The sequence below is a fragment of the Diadema antillarum genome, unplaced genomic scaffold (genome assembly GCF_040938485.1).
Source record: "Diadema antillarum isolate AM-2024a unplaced genomic scaffold, OU_Dant_1.0 scf00000003, whole genome shotgun sequence".
In the NCBI taxonomy this organism is placed as follows: Eukaryota; Metazoa; Echinodermata; class Echinoidea; order Diadematoida; family Diadematidae; genus Diadema; species Diadema antillarum.
In genome coordinates this window covers 1,399,029-1,421,074 of record NW_027270892.1, presented here as the reverse complement: position 1 = coordinate 1,421,074, position 22,046 = coordinate 1,399,029, and the positions used below count along the sequence as shown (strand labels likewise).

The 22,046-nt window shown below is 39.4% G+C and overlaps 1 long non-coding RNA gene across 1 annotated transcript; it reads right to left on the bottom strand.

The window, feature by feature from the left end:
- Nucleotides 1-1,545: 1,545 nt before the first annotated feature.
- Nucleotides 1,546-19,379, bottom strand: LOC139741423 (uncharacterized). The gene is made up of 4 exons (XR_011711624.1): nt 18,505-19,379; nt 3,535-3,627; nt 3,211-3,270; nt 1,546-1,945 (listed from the first exon to the last, which is right to left on the bottom strand). It is a non-coding gene; the product is annotated as an uncharacterized lncRNA (long non-coding RNA).
- Nucleotides 19,380-22,046: the final 2,667 nt, after the last annotated feature.

Sequence of the window (22,046 nt, the reverse complement as noted above, 5' to 3'; positions counted from 1 at the left end):
CTACTTTTCAACTCGTAATCCTCACAATGCGTCTGTGTCAGTTGATAAAGATTTACAAGGTATTTCGTTATGGCTCACGGATAACAAATTGATTCTGTATGCGACAAAGTCTGTATAAATTTATTGGTTCTCAAAGAAGAATAACTATAAAATTTAATGATGATTTGATTAATCTTTTTATAGGTGGGAAAATTTTACATCGTGTTTTAAAATGTAAATACATGTATGTTGGAGTGATTTCTGATTCTACTTTAAACTGGATATATCGTGTTGATTATATTCGTCGTAAGGTTGTTTATTTCATTTTTGAATTCCCATATTGCTAAAATTTTATATCACACATTTATTTGATATCATTGTGATATTAATCTACTGTGTGAAACAATGCTAATAAATCCCATTTGAATGTGCTGTCCATTTTACAGAAAAGGGCCTTGAGAATTATTCTAAATGCTGATATGCTTGCACTATGTGATGAAAATTATACAGTCAATCAGGAATCGAACCTCTCCAAAGCAGATGGAAAAGAATGACTCTTTTTTTACGTGTAAATGTATTGTTTATATTGCGAATGAATATCCTGGCAATCAAATATGCACGCAAACTACACCATATTCTCTTCGAAATGCTCTATGTAGAATAACTTTGCCAAAACCAAAAACAAATTTCAAACGTAACTGTTTTTCCTTATACATTCTAGTGCTATATATATATATATATATATATATATATATATATATAGAATTCAATAATCTACCATATGACATTCGATCGATTGTTACAATCTGTACTTTTAAACAGAGTAGGAGAAGATATAATTTGGTTTGAGGTTGTGTTTTGAAATACCGTTATATATTTTTTGAGGTTGTTGTTATTACATTGTATGCAGTTATACACACACATTGATCAATGTTATCATGATTGATTATTTGCATACTCTGGCTTAGAATTCCATTTATCTAAAGACACTTTCAGCAGTGAACTTTTGCAGTGAACAAGTGCAGTGTATATAAATATATATATATATATATATATATATATATATATATATATGTCAGAAAAATACAATCGGATTTTCGCATTGATAATTTCCAATATGATTTAACAGTCTACATGCTACTTCAGGGTCTTAAAATATAACATCTTAGCTATATTATGCAGAAAACCCCATTCAATTTGGTTGAGTGGTCACACAGATATGTGGATCATTGTAACGCATGTCATGGATCTGATTCTTCCAAGTTCGGCACTTGGATGCTCTTGGGACTGCATAATGTGTGAACATAATGGACAGAACTTGGACGGAAGGAATTCCTGACATGCTCTACAAAACTTCTCATTTCTCTTTGACCACAAAAGCAAATCGGATGGGGTTTCTATAAGATGTGGGTAATAAGTTATAGTTTCATACCCTGAAATTGTATTTGGATTAATTCACTATTTTTAGAGTTATCAATGTGGAGGGTCTCGTAATTTTTTTGGGGGACATACGGTATATATATATATATATATATATATATATATATATATATATATGTTCATTGTGTTGAGTACTTTTATTTTATGTTGTTTTCTTGTATAAATAGTTATTTATGTAATTTGCATTTACTGTTTTACCTTGTACACCATTGTATTCTAATGTGGACCCCTTTGAAAATTAGTCTTGTACTGAAAGGGCTATCCACTCTGAGAATAGAAATAAATGAGTTGAAAGATTAAATGAAAAATACATGACAACGTTAAATTACATTCTTCATTCAGTTTCTACGTGCCCTCTGGCGTTGAGTGAAGATCTCTGGCTTTCGGAGGTACTTGGTCTGGAAGAGTTAGGAGAGGAGATGGAAGCGGCACTATCCACGGCATGATATTCTATTGCTGGTGTTTCAGTCTGGCGGTCACCTCGCATCCTGCGGAACTCGCGGTTGACGTTTGCCAAGAAGTAGATCTGACGATTTGATAGTTTAAGAAGAGGGAGAGACAGAGGTAGGAGGGAAAAAAAGCAGTAGCTTAATGAATATTTTTGTTGTAGATTGTTACATCAGATATTAAAAGCGACTTACCTTGCATAGGTTCCCTATATGAACTTGACAACTAATAATACCATGTTATGACGTGCATTCATTCATTCATTCATTCACTCGTTCATTCATTCACTTTCCATCTCTTACAAAAACATATAAAAGTGATTTTTTTTTAAACAGAAAGAAGTGAATATATTGACATTTTAACAATGAACAATAAACGAAATGTACGTATGCAATTAACAAATAACGTTAAAAGATAAATAAAAACTTTGAGAATATGAAAATGTGGGAGATGGAGGGAAAGGTTAAAAAGCAATGCTTTTACGGTACGTGCCCCCCCCCCCCCCATAAAGAAAGGTTACACGATTGACTTGCTATCTATATACACATAACATGCATGAGCAAATCCTAGCACTAAGTCGCTCTCATGCAGAAAAAGAAAGTGAGAAACAGGAAGATTAGAAGAAGTAGAGAGAGGGAGTGAGAAGAAAAAGAAGAAGAAAAAGCTGATATCATGGTGTGAAAGTAAAAAAAAAAAAAGTCGATGGCGAAGACAAAACGTAATGGATGACCGAAGCCACTGAACACGCTTGATGTTAGAAGAATATTAAAGTTTGAAGATCAAGTTATTTTGCAACGATTTACAAATCAACATTTTTAATATTGTGTGAATATGACGCGTATCATGCACACACACACACACACACACACACACACACATATACAGACACACACACACGTACGTAAACAAACACGTACACCTACACACTAATGCAGCTTTATAGAAGAGGGCAACGAAATCATCTGTTCTGAAATACGCTCGTACAGTTAACACATTTACTATCAGCGAAAGGCCATATGAATTAGGAGCATGGAGACATTTAACGTTAAAGATACATCACCCTCAAGCATAACTGGAGTAGTGAAAGTCACAATCTTTAATTTCATTTTTTTCTCTTGTAATATGATAACATCACGTTCATCATATAAATTCTTTAAGTGGTACATCATACATGGATTCTTGGATGTTGAGTCTATCTATGTTTTAACAAAGTAATTATATTTTCAGTGTCGTCCATGAACAATTTTGCCATTCGAACTCCTTGAGACGAAATTTACGTCTAAAAGGAGAAAATTTCTTTGAGAATAATATTGTACATTGAAGTCATAAGTCATCTGTACTTACATTTATTATTATCACGACAATCCGAAAACCGAGGTAAACGCTGTTTTCCCAAGGAAAAAACTGTTGAAGAGAAAAGAAAAGCCACGTCTTTCTAAACATTTACCGGTCAGTGCCGGAGGGACATGTAATTTGAATGGTAATAATCAATGAGTGGAAACATTCTAGTTCCCATCTTGATGAAATAACGCATATCTGTATCTTCTACTGGTGAAAAGAGCTGAACAAAAAGATCTGCCATGCATACAGTGAATAACCGCGTGAATTTACTTTTCATCATATCAACCATGTTGTAAAATATAGATATTTTTGGAATCGTCAACTTACATCATCGATGATCAAAAGGATGGCATACGCAAATACTTGGAGCGTCCATATCATCAAGACAACCATGTACAGAACCAGGAGTCCTCTGACATTCTGCAGAATTGATATGATTAGTGAGTCATATGAACATCTCGTAAGGAAACAAAATTAAGGGGGGATCTCACCACTTGCATAAATCCTCCTCTTTTTTTTTGCAGAAGATAAAGGGTTTGTCAGCAACCAATACTGTTAGAGGAGTGGTATCCAGAGTGTGGAAATCTTTTATTATTATTATTATTTTCCTTTGGCTTTTCAACCAGAAAATATTAAGCCTTCGTCTTTTTTGTTTTGTTTTGGTTTGGTTTTGTTTTGGTTGATTGTTTGTTTGCTTTTGGCGTGTTAGCCGTTATCCCCTTAAGTGGCACCAGAAAACGTTATTTTTTTTTGTCTTTGCTTGTCAGCCGATTTTGGAACATAATAAACTGTCATCCAAAAATGTCTCCTCTTCCATTCTTAAAATAAATCGACGTCCCTGTTTCCAGAAACTGGGGGCCCTTACTTTTAAGAAAAGCAAGTCCGGCCCTGTTTTGGGCTATAAAGAATATTCATTTTGTCATGCCTTAACCAGTTTGACTTTTCTTTTAGCATGGCTGATCAAAATCACGTCAGCATATAAGGGCGTAATGTAGATTAATATCTTTGTTTAATATTCTTTTGTAATCTTCCATTCATGAATATCGATGAAGATTTTGAATCATCAAAGTAGTAAAATAACTGCCCAGGACATAATCGTGTCTGTTTGAATTGACTGGGATACATAGTTTAACAGAAAATCACGAAGGGAACAGTTTCGTGACTTGTCCGAGTCACTTCTTAAGCTGTGATTGGCTGGCCAGCATTCATTTTCTATTCAATTCTAGTTTACAAATTGTACATGCCCAGACCTCATTTCAATAGAAGTCAATGTAAAAAAAAAATACAATGTAGTATCTCTTTATAGGTTACATATATAGTGCGAGATATTTTGGTTTGATTTCAGGAAAGATTGATAGCTGCGTGAGTTTTGTGTACATTAAGTCATCATCATACATTTGACAGGTCTTGTTTGCAGAAGAACTGAATAGGGTTCATTTATTCCATTGTGATTGCCTTTTTTGTTTGCTGTACTTGAAATCTATGAATACCTTATCCTCAACACCCTCAGCACCCCGTCTCCATTGGGCAATCATGAATACTCTGTCTAGATTCCCCGTGCACGGATGACGTAGTGTGTCTAGAACTTTGATAGCTGAAAAATAATCTGAGGCAGGATTAAACCTGTTACTCTGTGACTTGAACCAACAAAGTTTTTGACTTTGACAGCTATGTATCAGTGAAATGCTCAGTTGTTTTTACGAAGCGATTGAACGTACAAAAAAAACCCAAAGAATATGAAGAATTTCTCCTCGCCTTTTGAAATCAGATGACAAGTGTTTCCAGTTTCAGATTTATGATGGGGAGGATACTGTGGTGAAGTATTGAGCTCATTTCTGATGATGTTCAAGGAAGGAAAAGATAGAGATTCATGCACTGATATGATTTATGTGTTTATACCACTTCATGTTCAGAATTTCATTACCAAGGAAAGAAAGAAAGAAAGAAAGAAGTATTTTAAAAATGACAGAACACTCCGTTAAAGTCTTCTACTATGATACATCCCATAAAGGAAAGTAAAATGATGCATAACCAAGAAAGACTGATGAATAAGAGAATGGAGCAAACAATGACGAAACTTGCGACGACCAACTCCACAATATCGGTGGTAAGGACGCTCTCATCGACAAGTTCTTCATCTGTATTTGAAACAATGTCAAATGTCATCAAGTAGATGGAATCTTATGAAAATAAACTCTGGATCTTAATAACATACGAGTTATGGAGGTAAGATAAATTCACATGAAGGTGTTACGACCTCTTTTGATCTCGCGCTGTAAACAACATAGGAAAACGTTTAGGTAGCTTCAGTTTCATTTCATTTCTGCATTTTTTTTTTCACAGAAATCATACATGAAAGTAACAATGCATATACATGTAACTGACAACAATGAAAATAAAATATGTGTATATTACATTCATAGTATAATAATCCTGATAATTATATTCTAAGCATTTGGACACAATGCTATGAAATTAAAGAAATGAATGGTACACACTTCTTTTCGAGTAAGGGGGGGGGGGGGTGGTAAATGCAGGACTCTACTATCTCGAGCAAGTGCTTGATAGTGATGGTAGCCGCAGAAAGAAAAAAAACATACTAAACTTGGCAAATTACTTGTCTTGTGCTTATTACTTTGCACGACATCCATAAGGAGAAGCGCGTGGGAAATGGAAGAAAAGAATCAACGTGAGAGCAGTGAATTGTGCGTCAGATGCAATGAAGCATGCTTTTACTATGTTACTGCTAAAGATCGGTTTCGATTTGCACAACGGCCATATGTACTGAATGTCCATTTAATTTATTGTTTATGTCCCTTTCCACACATGTTTTCATTCTGTTAATGGAAAAAAATTATATTCTATATTGCGATGTCCTTGCTGGAAAGAACACAGTGTTGCACAGTGTGTTCACATTGTGTTTTACTTAGTCGACTACTATAGTATGTGAAAACGCTCGAATTTAACAGTGTGAAGATAGCTAATAACAATGTTGTAAGACTTTTCACAGATTGTTCACATAGTGATGCTTCGTTTTATGTTTGATGATTCACAATATGTTCACAAAGTTAACACGCTGGAACTTAACAATGTGACGACATTTCACACTGTGTCTTCACATTTTATTTCACACTGTAGGACACTTTGTTCTGTCCAGCTTGGAAATTCCGTTCATTATCATCACTATCATCTGCATCATCATCATGCTTTTAGAAACGTCAGTATTAAGCGCTATATAAGTGGTATTTATCATCATCATTATTACGGTGATGATTGTTATTATCACTATTATTTTTAGTATTGTTATTATTATCATCATCATCATCATCATCATCATAGGTCCATTCTAGCTAGTGAAGATCCAACAAGGTGGATGTATATCTATTCGAAGAGTTCAGACAGTCCCACATAGTCTTATTTGCATAGCGCTGTTATAATCGCGTGCTACTTTTATTTTCAACACTTTGCTCTTCTTATTCTCGATGTAGAGAACGTAGAGATTTGTATAGAGATATTTTTTTTCTCGGAACTGATCTGCGAGCAGTCAACTTATACGCCGTGTTTGTTTTTCTTTTTTTATTTGGATCACTAGATATTTTGAGTTGTAACGGCCGCTATTTCGTATCCGTATCTCAAATGATACTGAACAAAATTACACCAAAATCACAGGAAATAATATTCCTCGTAAAAGTTTGAACCAAATCCGTTTTGGGGAAGCGTTAATACTCGTCGACTTTCTCGTCGTGGCTCAGAACAACTCTTCGCGAGTGATCGCTCCGTACGCTGCCTACACAAATTGACACTAAAATTAGCCATCGAATATTGTGCGATGTATATATCTTTGAGTAAAAAGCTAAAAATCAATGCCTGTTTACTATATAGTATATGAACAATGATTATGGCTAACTTCAAATTCAGATTGTAAAGACAGCTGCTGTCTTTTACCAAAGAGTGAGTTGTTTTGAGTGACGGCATGAAAGTTGACTTCTATAATTTTTATAAACCTTCTCCGTAAACCGATTTGGTACAAATTCATGTCAGTGCACGGATTTAAGCTACTAAGTATATCTTGTCATTTTTGTGCAGTTTGTTGTCGTGGAATTCCAGAAATCTACATGGATAGGAAAGAACTTTAGAGCTGCTGCTCGCTTTTCTGGGAAATAATTGTTGCAACTCGGTATTTTAAAATGTAACTTTCTTAGCGTTAACGCGGACTCCTTATCTATATGTGCATGCCTTGAGCAACATAACTCAGCACTATCTATACTTGTCACAAATGTACACACTAGTAGTTATGTACATATGTATGATGTACTGTATGCATGGCTGTTTTAATGTGTATGTACACAGGTTGACCAGGTTCATGGAGAACATTCTACATGGTATAGATATAGTACATACAGGCTGACCAGATCAGTGGAGAATTTTCTAGGTGGTATACAATGTAGCTACACAGTATATGCATGTAACAGGAAATACAATATAGCTCACTCAATCTAGAATGACTTCACCCGTTCCAGAAAGTTCTGGGAAGTGCTTACATGTTTGGCTGAGTGAGGCACTGTCCCTGTAGCCCAATGTGATTGGTAGTTATTCTTGGCAATGATGTTTTGTACATAGTTAGGCAGTGAGTCATCCAGGTTTCCTGGAACTTGGACTGGCTAGTAGGTTGGAGAGAGTTATAGAATGTGCTAGAAGGGGGTGAATAGATAGTATATAAGCCAGAGAAATTCTGCAGTAGGCAGAGTACCTAACACCTCTGCTCTGAGAGTTACGTCACTTCTGGCTCTGAAGCGACTTGTTATAGTCAGTCCTGTGTTACCTGCTGACCTGCTATACAAACTGAGTTTGTGGAGATAAGGCCTGAGAGACATTTTGCCTGCAGAGAATTAATTTGCCTACATTGGAGATAGACTCCACATTTTAGTGTCAACGGACATTGTTACGGCAAAACTGTGACGGGCTGGATTCCTCGCTGGACATTATAAAGTGAATCATCATTCAACACATCAACTGAACGTGATCGTCATAACGTTTGGATTCTGCACGTTTTGCTGTGGACACATAACTTGGATTTTACCCCGGATCTATACCTTGGACTATCGTAACCTGCACCTCTGGATTTACGTCGAAGGTATTATTCATCGGTGCATCGTGGATCATTCCTTTGTGCATCGAGCATCGTATTTGGACATTTCCAGGGATATTGCATGTAATAAGTGTAAGTGATTCTATTACTGATTTGTAACTGTTTCTATTGATCATTATTGTACTGATGTGAGAACCGATTACGAGTCTGTACCCACAATATCACTGTTAATAAACCGCCTGGACATTAGTTAATTGTTTCTTTTGTGCGATCATTCTCAGAGTGATTTTGGTCGTAACAAAATTGGGGGCTTGTGTCCGGGAAGTGAATTTAAAGCCAAAACTTAGAATTTGGAACGTTCCGGAATCCAGAATATTGGTACAGACAAAATACCAGTGAGTTGATTGTTCAATTGTACATTGTGTGTAATACATGTGACAATGTCAATCAGTACAATGGATGTTCAGAGGACAGATTTGTCCCTCAAAGATTTGCAAAGGTTACGCAAATGTGATTTGACTGCTATTGCACAGCATTTAAATGTTGATGTTCCACAAGGTGTAAGGAAGGCAGAGATTCTTGACTTGGTAGCTGGTCACATGGAGCTCAAAGAAGAAACTCAAATTTCAGATCAAGCCCAAATGTCTGATCAAACACGGCTTGAGCTTGCTAAAATGGAAATGGAGAAAGAGAAGATGAGATTAGAAATGAAGAAATTTGAAATTGAGCAACAAGTGAAATTGCGTGAGATGGAATTGACTCATGCACAGACTGTTGGAAATCGTGAAAGGGCTCCCTCTGAATTTGATTTGGCCAAGAACATTCGATTGGTGCCAAAGTTTGAGGAAAACAGAGTTGATGCATACTTTGTGTCATTTGAGAAGGTGGCTAACAGTTTGAACTGGCCACAGGAATTTTGGCCCTTGCTCCTTCAAAGTGTGTTTGTCGGCAAAGCAGCTGATGTGTACTCATCTCTCTCTGAAGAGCAATCACGTGACTATGCTACAGTCAAGAAAGCAGTGTTGAATGCCTATGAGTTGGTGCCAGAGGCATACAGACACAAGTTCAGAAATTCGTACCGCAAACCAGGCCAGACACATGTTAAGTTTGCTCGTGAAAAAGAAATGATGTTTGATAGGTGGTACAGATCCTTGAAAGTGGATCAGGATTTTGATAACCTACGTGAGGTTGTTCTCTTGGAAGAATTCAAAAGAGTGTTGCTTTAAGTGTGAGGTCGCATTTGGATGATCACAAAGTGACAAGTTTGCATAAAGCAGCCTTGATGGCTGATGAGTATGAGCTGACCCACAGAAATGACAACAGACCACCTTTCAGGAATTTCTCTGGAAATAAGAGAGACAAAAATCAGTCGAGCAATCCAAAGAATGCTGGTTCTAAAAAAGGCACGAGTTCTGAATCTTCATCGGCACCAAAGCCTCAATCTGACAAAGGGTCCAGTACAAGTGCAAATGTCATCAAATGTTTTCACTGTAACAAGACAGGGCATGTAAAGTCGCAATGTTGGAAGTTGCAAAACAAAACAAAGAAGGACATGGGATTTGTCATGTCAAAAAGTGTCCTACCCGAAAACAGTGTCCCGTTCAGTGAAACACAGGCCATTGAAAGTCAATCTCCCAAATTCAAAGATAGGCTGAAGCAGGTGGATGAGAGCTATCGTAGCTTTTTGTTTGATGGTGAGGTGACCCCATGTACTTCTGGTGAGGCAGGTAAGCCAGTAGTCATCCTGCGGGATACGGGGGCCTCTCAGTCGTTGATGGTGGATGGTGGTATGACTTTTCCACCAGATAGTGCAGTGAATGCAAAAGTCTTGATTCAGACTGTTGATGGCAGTTATATGTCAGTGCCACTGTATAGAGTGGATTTGAAGTGTGACCTAGTTTCTGGTCCTGTTACTGTTGGAGTTGTTCCTGAGTTGCCCATGGCAGGCATTGACTTCCTGTTGGGGAATGACTTGGCTGGGGACAAGGTGGTTGCGTCTCCAGTTGTTTCGGAGAAACCAGTGGTGGTTGCTGAAACTGAGCAGTTGCAGGAGGAGTTTCCTGGGATTTTCCCAGATTGTGTTGTGACTAGGTCTCAGGCTCGTAGAGCTGTTCAAGATGATGCGGATTCTGTTGATGTGGAGGAGAATTCCGGTGTTTGGTTGGCAGAAACCTTTTTCAAGGATTTGAATGATGGGGTTGCTGTATTAGGCTCCGAGGCTAACAGTGATGGGCTGTTTAGCAAGTCTTCCTTGGTTGAAGCACAGCAGGCAGACTCTGAGTTGAAAGGCTTGTCTCAGACGGCGTGTTCTGAGGCTGAGGCTGAAAAGGTCCCTGAGTGCTATTATGTCAAAGATGGCATTTTGATGAGGAAGTGGAGACCTCCCCATAGGCCAGCTGATGAGGATTGGACGGTGGTCCGTCAAGTAGTTGTCCCTCCTAGTTACCGCGGTGAGATCTTGAGGATTGCTCACGAGTTACCTGTTGGCGGCCATTTAGGCGTCAGAAAGACAAAGGATCGGATCATGAGGCATTTCTATTGGCCGGGGTTGAATGTGGATGTGGCTGAGTTTTGTAAGACTTGTCACACATGTCAGGTGGCTGGTAAATCACAGCATTCGGTGAAGCCGGCGCCATTGATTCCGATACCTGCGTTTGAAGAACCATTCAGTCGGGTTCTAGTTGACTGTGTTGGACCTTTGCCTAGGACTAGGTCGGGTCACAAGTACCTCTTGACAATCATGGATATGTCTACACGGTTTCCAGAGGCTATCCCATTGCGAAATATCACTGCTAAGACTGTGGTAGATGCTCTAGTGCAGTTTTTCACTAGGTATGGGTTGCCCAAGGAAGTGCAGTCTGACCAAGGGTCAAATTTCATGTCAGGCATATTTCAAGAGGTGATGTATCGTTTGGGTGTGAAGCAGCTGAAGTCGTCAGCTTATCATCCCCAATCCCAAGGTGCGTTGGAGCGCTACCACCAGACCCTAAAGACAATGATTAGGGCGTTCTGTGAGGAGTATCCCGAGGATTGGGATAAGGGCATCCCTTTCCTGCTGTTCGCAACGAGGGACTCCCCAAATGAATCGACGGATTTCAGCCCATTTGAGTTGGTGTATGGTCATGAAGTTAGGGGCCCACTGAAGCTCATCAAAGAGAAATTCATGACTGAGGATGATGAGGTCCACCTACTTGACTATGTGTCAAGGTTTCGTGAACGGCTTTCAAAGGCTTGTGAGGTAGCTAGGGAACACTTGAAAGTGTCACAAGACTCTATGAAGAGAAAGGCAGACAAAAATGCCAAAGCCCGAACTTTCAACCCAGGTGACAAAGTTCTTGTACTGCTGCCCATACAAGGTGAACCACTGAAAGCCAAGTTCAGTGGCCCATACTGTGTCAAAAAGAAACTCAATGATGTGAACTATGTGATCAGTACGCCAGACAGACGCAAGGATCAGAGGGTGTGTCATGTAAACATGCTGAAAGAGTACTATGAGAGAAAGGCTAGTCAGCCAGTAGGCGTAGCTCTGAGGTGGTAGTAGAAGAAGTAGATGAAGAGGGAGAAGCTCAGGATGAGCATGGAAGTGAGCCCTCTAGTGCCAGGCTGTCTAACTCAGAGATGTTAGGTAAAGTAGATGAGGCACTGAACTACCTACCTGAAAATCAGAGGAAAGATGTGACTAGTCTGTTACATGAGTACAAAGAACTGTGTAAAGATAAACCAGGTTGCACCCCTTTGGCTGTACATGATGTTGATGTAGGAGATGCTGACCCTATCAAGCAAAACCCTTACAGGTTAAACCCGAGCAAACTGCAAAAAGTAAGGGAAGAGGTTCAATACATGCTCGACAATGACATAATAGAACCGAGTAAAAGCAGTTGGAGCTCCCCAATTGTCATGGTGCCCAAGCCGGATGGGTCTCAAAGATTCTGTATAGATTACCGAAAGGTGAATGCCGTGACGAAAACAGATTCTTTCCCCATTCCAAGACTGGAAGACTGCATTGACAGGGTCGGAAATTCTACGTATGTCAGTAAAATAGACCTTCTAAAGGGATACTGGCAAGTGCCCTTGACCGACAAGGCCAGAGAGATTTCTGCCTTTGCTACACCAGATGGCTTGTTCCAATGCAAAGTAATGCCATTCGGCATGAAAAATGCTCCGGCCACCTTCCAACGGCTGACAAACCAAATCATTGCTGGACTTGATAACTGTGTAGTATACATTGATGACATCCTAGTGTACAGTGACACGTGGGAGGAGCACATTACACACTTGCGGCAACTTTTTGATCGACTCAGGGAGGCCAGATTGGTGATTAATCTGGCAAAGAGTGAATTTGCAAAGGCCAAAGTGGTGTATCTCGGGCATGTAGTCGGTCAGGGACAAGTATTGCCAAGAGAAGCCAAGGTAGAGGCTATACTAGGCTTTCCCATCCCCCAATCCAAGAAGGAGTTGCTCAGATTTCTGGGCATGGCTGGTTTCTACAGGAAATTTGTACCGAATTTCAGCACTGTAATCACCCCCCTAACAAACCTGCTGAAGGGCAAGGCAAAGTACACCTGGACTGATGAGTGTCAAAGAGCCTTCGAGAAACTAAAGGCCGTCCTTGCTAATGAGCCTGTTTTGGCAGCTCCTGACTTCGCAAAGCCATTCAAGGTGACAATAGATGCTAGCGATGTAGGAGTGGGAGCGGTTTTGCTCCAAGAAGATGAAGAAGGCACTGAACGACCAGTTAGCTACTTCTCAAAAAAAATTGAACACATACCAGAAGAAGTACTCCACAATTGAGAAGGAGGCTCTCAGTCTCATCCTTGCCCTCCAGCAATACGAAGTGTACTTGACAAATAGCAAAGGGGAGATCACGGTCTATACTGACCACAACCCCTTGGTCTTTTTAGACCGGTTCAAAATGAAGAACAACAGGTTGTTCAGATGGAGCATGATGACGCAGCCATATGCACTCAAAATCAAACATGTGGCAGGCAAAAACAATGTAATTGCCGACGCTCTGTCAAGAGTGTAACATGAAGAAAGTATCAAAGGTGAAAAGTTTTCACCGCATATCATTTCCAGTGTATGTGTTTAGCATATTCATTAATGTGTGCAAAACAGTTTGATATGATTGTATAAGCTCTGAGAATCCAAGCAATATCATTGTAAATGGTATCCATGAAAAGAGAACATGGAATTAATACAGCTATCCAAAAGGCATGTGATAGTATGTGATTATAGCTTGACTTGGATTTTACCTCACATTCATTGTAAATAATAATGAGAAATTGTGAAGGTAAAAGAAACCCTTGCTACGGCAAGGCTTTCTTTTTCCCATGGGGGATGGTGTCACAAATGTACACACTAGTAGTTATGTACATATGTATGATGTACTGTATGCATGGCTGTTTTAATGTGTATGTACACAGGTTGACCAGATTCATGGAGAACATTCTACATGGTATAGATATAGTACATACAGGCTGACCAGATCAGTGGAGAATTTTCTAGGTGGTATACAATGTAGCTACACAGTATATGCATGTAACAGGAAATACAATATAGCTCACTCAATCTAGAATGACTTCACCCGTTCCAGAAAGTTCTGGGAAGTGCTTACATGTTTGGCTGAGTGAGGCACTGTCCCTGTAGCCCAATGTGATTGGTAGTTATTCTTGGCAATGATGTTTTGTACATAGTTAGGCAGTGAGTCATCCAGGTTTCCTGGAACTTGGACTGGCTAGTAGGTTGGAGAGAGTTATAGAATGTGCTAGAAGGGGGTGAATGGATAGTATATAAGCCAGAGAAATTCTGCAGTAGGCAGAGTACCTAACACCTCTGCTCTGAGAGTTACGTCACTTCTGGCTCTGAAGCGACTTGTTATAGTCAGTCCTGTGTTACCTGCTGACCTGCTATACAAACTGTGTTTGTGGAGATAAGGCCTGAGAGACATTTTGCCTGCAGAGAATTAATTTGTCTACATTGGAGATAGACTCCACATTTTAGTGTCAACGGACATTGTTACGGCAAAGCTGTGACGGGCTGGATTCCTCGCTGGACATTATAAAGTGAATCATCATTCAACACATCAACTGAACGTGATCGTCATAACGTTTGGATTCTGCACGTTTTGCTGTGGACACATAACTTGGATTTTACCCCGGATCTATACCTTGGACTATCGTAACCTGCACCTCTGGATTTACGTCGAAGGTATTATTCATCGGTGCATCGTGGATCATTCCTTTGTGCATCGAGCATCGTATTTGGACATTTCCAGGGATATTGGCCATTGCTTAGTGACGTCTGGAGCCTCGTCTATTCACATTGTAATAATGTAACGTTTTATATTATCTGAATTAATCTTATTTCTATTTGAGCGCGTGTTGTCGTCATATCGTGTGGATAAGTCAAGGTGGCTTTACAAATCGCAACACGTAGAACAAAAATAACACCATTGAAGACCGATCATTGATATTTTGCTGGTGCAGCACCCAAGCTGTGGAATAAAATTTTGAAATTCAAGAAATCTTCAACTTCACCTTTTTTATTTAGGTAGATTAAGACGAATTTTTGAGCATCTTCATAATATAGGTATCAACGGCGTAAATCCGTACTGAGGAGTGGGGGGGGGGGATGGTCACCATCACCGCGATTACAAGCCCATAACCGGACCGGCGCAGCCTTTGGGGGGGGGGGGGGGGGGAAGGGGGGGGGGAAGAAGCTTGGTGCCCCCCCCCCCCACACACACACACACTTTACAGGGATCGGATGTCCCACTTTTTTGCATGAAATACAAAGTGGGAGAAAAGTGGCAGCAACAATATGGAGACTTTGTTCTTGTTGCTTTTTTTTTTGCTTGTCAGATGACTTTCGGCGGAAAATCAGACCTTAAAAGTATGAAAACATTTTTTTTTTGGAAATATCTATGAGACGGAGTGGAACGACCGAACGGGGGAAGGGTGTGTATGGAGGGGGGGGGGGGGTATCCCTCTCCCACACGAGGAAGATTTTGCATTTTCAGACCTGAAATTCAGCGATCTGGTGTTCACTTTTGGTGAAAATTTTGTTTTGTTTTCTTTAAAAAAACAATAAGAAAATGAAATATTCACAATATATTATTGAATGACAAAATCGTGGTATTTCAGCTCTTGCTCCGCCTGTGCGACATCACTGTGAAGGCCTACTAAATTAATAATGGGGCCTATCATCGGCGTAGACAGGATTTGATCTTAGGAGGAGCGGTCATGTGAAGGAGCGAAGCAAGCGAGGGGGGGGGGAGGATATGGTAGGGGGGTTTCCCCCTCCCACAATGAAATCTTTTTGCATTGAAAATGTTGACATTTTACAGTCTAAAAACTGCCGTTTGTAGCTATACTTTTTCGCTTTGGAAATTAAGGGGGCCGCACCGGGCGCAACTGCTGTCAAGCACTGGCAGCAACATCAGGAGAATGGCATAGCGGTTAAATGCGAGCGAGCGGAGCGAGCGAGCTTGAAAATTTTGACATTTTACAGTCCAAAGACTGCCGTTTGTGGCTGTATTTTTTTCACTTTGGAAATTAAGGGGGCACACCGGGCGCAACTGCCGGCAATTACTGGCAGCAACATCAGGAGAATGGCATAACGATTAAATGCGAGCGAGCAAAGCGAGTGAGCTTGAAAATTTTGACATTTTGCTGTCCCAAAAACTGTCCTTTGTGGCTGTATTTTTTCGCTTTGGAAATTAAGGGGGGCGCCCCGGTGAAAACTGCTAGGAATTACTGGCAGCAACATCAGAAGAATGGCATAATGATTAAATGCGAGCGAGCGAATCGAGTGAGCTTGAAAATTTTGACATTTTCCAGTCCCCAAAACTGTCGTTTGTGGCTGTATTTTTTCGCTTTGGAAATTAAGGGGGCACACAGGGCGAAAACTGTTACGCAATTACTGGCAGCAACATCAGGAGAATGGCATAATGATTTAATGCGAGCGAGCGAAGCGAGCGAGCTTAAAAATTTTGACATGTGACAGTCCCAAAACTGCCGTTTGTAGCTATATTTTACGCTTTGGAAAAAAAAAGGGGGCGTACCGGGCGAAAACTGCTGGCAATTACTGGCAGCAACATCAGGAGAATGGAATAATGATTGAATGCGAGCGAGCGGAGCGAGCGACTTTAGAATTTTGACATTCTACAGTCCAAAAATTGCCGTTTGTAGCTATATTTTTCGCTTTGGAAATTAAGGGGGGCGCATTTTAAAAATGAATTTTAAAATTTTACACTCCAAAAACTGCCGTTTGTAGCTATATTTTTCGCTTTTGTTTGTCCCACTTTTATGGGGAACCATCCCCCCCCCCCTTCATCGACGCCTCTACATATTAGGTTGCTTTTGTTACGTGAAAGATCTGCTGCACACTCTTTGATAAATTAGGGAAATATACGTCTATGTCAAAAGTGCACAAAGTTTATCGAAAGGGATTCTGTATAGCGGACCTTTTGCATGTTTATGATTGCAATACAACGATCTGGTGCATAGTTCTGGCGATATTTGGACAATTTTCCATTAAGAAAGTTCGAGATTTGTCCTCATCTCGGGAATTGCTTGGGGGATAAATGATTTGTCTGTCTAAACACTTCCGTTGGGGCGGGGCAAATGCCCCTTTGCCCCCCCCCCCAAATAGATTCGACGTCCCTGATCTTCCCTTGGTATGCCCATAGATGTATCCTGACTGAGTCATCAGTCACTGTCGTTTCTCAGGAATGATTCAGGAAATGGAGGAAAATCAATTATGGCGATATAGTTTTTGTTATTATTTGTTTGTATGTTTTCGTACATATTTTGCAGATGGTCCCCGGCCAGTTACTCGCGTCATAGCATGTTGGCATGTAGGCCTAATATACTATTTGACGTTGTCAACGTCTGAGCCGTATGTCGATGTTACTTTCTTCGCGAGCGAGCGCTTAAGAAAATTATGTATACATTTTCCTACAAGATAGAATACTGTTCAGCTCTGTTACCTGTCTGAAGGCCGGCGTACAAACGTCATGCAATACGCCAAAATTGATACAATCACATTTCTGCTTCCTCCATTTTTCCCCTCAAAATTCAGGGGGGGGGGGGGGGGATGATTGTACAGGCCATCCTCCCCTCCTCCACTTTCAGGGGGGGGGGGGGATATATCCCCCCATCCCCCCCCCCCCGGGATTTACGCCCATGATAGGTATACTACAGTTCGATAGCAAACTATAAAATGACTTGCATTTGTTTACAAACATCTGGTAAACCTAGGTCTTATTCCTATTTCGTTAGTAGAAGGCGATTATAACGAGGGAATTTAACAGAAAAGAATGAAATCTCTGTATAACTTTAATGTCTCCGAAAAGGAAACCCTCAGGGGAAAAAAAATGATAGACACACATAAACGCACATACAATTCCCTTCTTATAACTCTCCTCACTGGAGGCGCATGATTTATGAATAAGACCAGGAGAGAATGAAAGAAAGGTCAGGCATTGGGTATTTGTTCAAACATGATCGTCACTGCCATGAACTGGCTTCAGCTCAATGGTGGTGCCGATCCCCGGAAAGCAGTAGATAACGCTGCTTCAAATCTCACACTAGTTCCTTCTTTTTCACTGGGTCTTCTTAATAGTCTTACCCAGGCATATGATCTTCGGCAGTCATATTCACCCAGAGTAACAGAAAGAACACCTCAGTACGAATTTTGCTGTGCGGTGTTTTAAAGGGGATACATAATGCCCGATATACTCACACACATACAAACACACGCACACACACACGCACACAATGCAAATGTAAATTTACATTGCTTCCCCCCCCCCCTCCCCCCACCGGCAAAAATCTGGAACGATTTTTTCCCCCTCTCACTTGCTTGTGCCATTATGTCGCCAAAATAATTTTAGACCGTAATGCTTTCTTTGACTGTCATGACTGTATTGCACTGATCTGGAATGGCATCGCCCCTCTACCCCTGTTCTTCTGGAACCTACAGTAGTTGTATCACCAGAACATATTGTGTCATTTTAAATCTGCTGCTCTGTACATTAAGGTTTTACAAGCACCTTGTGCCCTTTTAACCGTTACAGTTGATCATTAATGCAGTTGCAGTTTCCACATCCCTTGCTCGTTCATCATTCTGACCACTTTGCTATACATTGAGAGTGGAAATTCCCTGTTTGTAAAGTAGAAAGCTTGACTGTCGATGCCTTTTCTCACCAATCGCCCTTTGCAGAAAGGCCATCCGCGGGATGGAAAATACACACTGCAACGGTATGATACACTGCAGAAAGACGTAGAAAGAAGAAAACCAAAGGGATGTTTAGTTTAGATGAATGATAAATCATTGTCGACATCCAGACATCAACGGATAAGGTTTATTTCAGAATTTGTATTTTAGGAAGCCGTCCTGCAATAAGTCTCATTTTGCCCTTTTCCAGATCTATCACTTTAGAGTCACGTGGCAAATATCACATGACAAATACCGCGATACCTTTGTTGTAAAATTTGGTACGCAAAGGTAGTCAGTCTACAATTTTCCGCGAATTGCACACATGTTAGTCAACACAGGATGGAAATTCTCTGAGGGGATTTGAGAAAAACTCAATATACTGTTGGTACATGTATATCCAAAAAGTCGTCTTCGACGGACATAATTGTCGTGATGGCTATGTATTGCTGTTCAATTCGTTTATGTTTTTTAGTTATCTTGTTCTTGTAATGAAAGAATTCATTTATGAGCAATTTAACATAATTATTTTCACTTTTCTGGTAAAATGAAATATCACCTGATTTAGCTAGTTTCAAAAAGCAGGGAGAATGATATTACCCCGATTATGTTTAGTCGAGGACATGTGTATTTTCATCAAAAAATAACATTTTTATATTCTATTTATATCGTTTTCCATACATCACGAACTGCAGTAGTTTGCTCATCCAGCGACGGCTGCACAAAAACTTTAGAAATTCATATCAATTTTCCAACAGCTTGACTGATTTTTTTCAAACATTTAGTGATGTGTTCTGCTGATATTGTTGTATTCATCCAATCCATATCATAAACTTATTTGGCATGCTAGGGTGGGGGAGGGGTAATTTATACTAAATCAAGGTGTAATAACACTTGGTTGTTGAGAATCACCCCTCACGAAAAATTGAAACTTTTAGTGTGATCAAGGAGGTACAAGACTAGTTCATCCAGTATATTTGATGTACTCAGTGGTGTCATTACTACATTTATTGATACTATATTCTAAATCATAGCGTATACCGCATGCGCGATTTGTGCATTTTAACCCTTGCTTGGTGAGAATCGCCCCATACAGGATGGACCATCTTCGTGTGGGATTCCCCCATTCTCCCTTTTTCCTGAGTTATGCGGCAAGTTAACTACCATGGCTGATGAAACTGTGCTGTAGGACTACTTACCAGACTGCAGACTCCGCTTATTATCGTGAGACGCCTTGTGTTATCTGAACAAAAATGAGAAATAATCGGTGGCATACTGATTGCCGACTGATATGTTTCTCAGAGCGAAAAATCGTCTTTTTTTAAAGAAAAAGTTGGCAATGGTGAGATATCTAGTCTTCCCGCAGAGCGAGTCGTATTAACGCTCTGTACTTTCGTACTTCGTTTATCTTTACACCACAGTGTACAAATAGCGAAGAAATGACTTGTCTGCTCCATGCAGTACACAAGAGCAAGATTTGGGGAAATTTTCGGAAAAAAGGTTGTTGAGATTGTTTTTTTAAACTGAGCATGCGCATTTTCAAAAGCCTGGAAGGATGGCGTGGTAAGTTGATCTCCGGTATTTTACTGTTTGTTTGATGTGTAGGGTTTTGGTGGTTTTTTTTTTTTCGTATTCTTAGGCCTTGTTAAGAAGGATGATAATATCAGACGAATTTAGAAAGAATCTGTTTTATGAAATCTTACTGATTTTCGTAGATTCTGTGCAAAAAACGGATGTTACATATGCTGATTTTGTCGCATGCAGGGAACGTACAATTGATGGATAATGAAACTGAAAATCAGTACAGAATAAATGTATGGTTGATCATACCAATGTCAACCTGTGAAATAAAAGCAAAATAATATTGAGAACAGTACGTTTTTATATTGCTACGAATGGAGTGATTTTAGAAGTGTTGTGATGTCCTCGTCCTGAAGTTAGCAAACTCAATTTATTTACACCCTCTATAAAACCCATGATATTGTATCCCCTTTGTAGTGACCAAAACAATATTGAAAATAACTGAAGATTCTGCCAAAGATGTAGAAATTAATTTCTAAAGCGATCTATTTCATCTAATCACAAAATGTAGACATATACTCACTCAGTTCTTTTTAGCTTTGTATTTCATTATTATGCATAATTGATTCACATTTGAAATAAGAATTGAATTTGGACAAGGATATCAAGTGATTTAAATGTGAATTGAGCAATATGATTATGCCTGCTAACCCGAAAGAGATGGGGAGATGTAGAAGAGATCAGAGGACGTGACAACGATTCAAATGATGTTATTTCATTTCATTTCATTTCATTTCATTTCATTTCATTGATTGAATCCTCATGACAAAATCCTTCTGTCGATCAATTGGATGAACGTTTTGAAAATCTGGATATATAAGCATGCTCTTTCCCGGGATCTATAAGTCGCGGATAGGCCACCGAATGTGCACAGCTATATCAAAAAGAAGTGACCAGGTCTTGTTGCTATGTTTATACCAGGTGGTTTTTATGTCAGAGAAGATGAAAGCATATTGGACTGGTGATTGGTTTCAGAAGGAACGAAAAGGCACGATTTTGGTTGTTTTTATTCAGATTGAAAAGACAGAGAGAAAAGAAAATGAGTATATAAACTGAATTGACCCATTTATCTCGGCACTCTTCTTATATTTTTTCTTATGAGGGGATTATGGATATTTGTCCGTTAGAAGTGAGAAGTAGAAGGAATTAAAGCGTGATGATGATGAATTTGAATGATTACCAAATGGTGGTATAAGAATGCAGCTACAAGGTTTTATTTCAAATAATATTTACATTGTTCAGTCACTGATAATCCCACGGGAAATATGGGTACATTCACACACAACTATAATCACAATTCATATGAATGGTAAAACCGTTGATCATAATTGATCTGAGTGTGCTTTCTACCTGAAAAGAGGGAGAACAGAATAGAAAAGAAGAAAAGAAGAAAAGCAGAAAGGGACTGACATGCATGAATGACAGCATGAATGTAAATCCAGTGGCTATTGCTATATCAAGCTGAATATCCATGTTTATGGCCATCATAAACCTCCTGGGTGGTTCAGCAGGATTTTTTTTCCAAATTATGTTGATATAAAATGTAGTTAAAGGGACTGTACAGTACTGGTTGAAGGGATTCATGTTTTGAACATTCCTAAGTGAGATAATGAAAAGCCTCTTATGAAATATGAAAGTGTAATTTTAAGAAGGATTCAACGTTTATTTGACGAAAATTGGTTTTCAAATGGCTGAGATATCCCAAAAAGTGCTAATAATAAAAAGCGACATGCCCCAACTTTATTAGGATCTCTTTGTTTCAATATCTCAGCCATTTCAAAACCGATTTTCATCGAATAAACTTTTGATACCCCTTAGAACTGCATGCTCTTTGACATCTCATAGAGTAGTTTCTGAATATCTCGCAAAATGTTAAAAGCTAAATCTACACCTCGACCAGAACTGTACACACCCTTTAAGCTGCCAACACTGTTTCAATAAGTATCGTCAC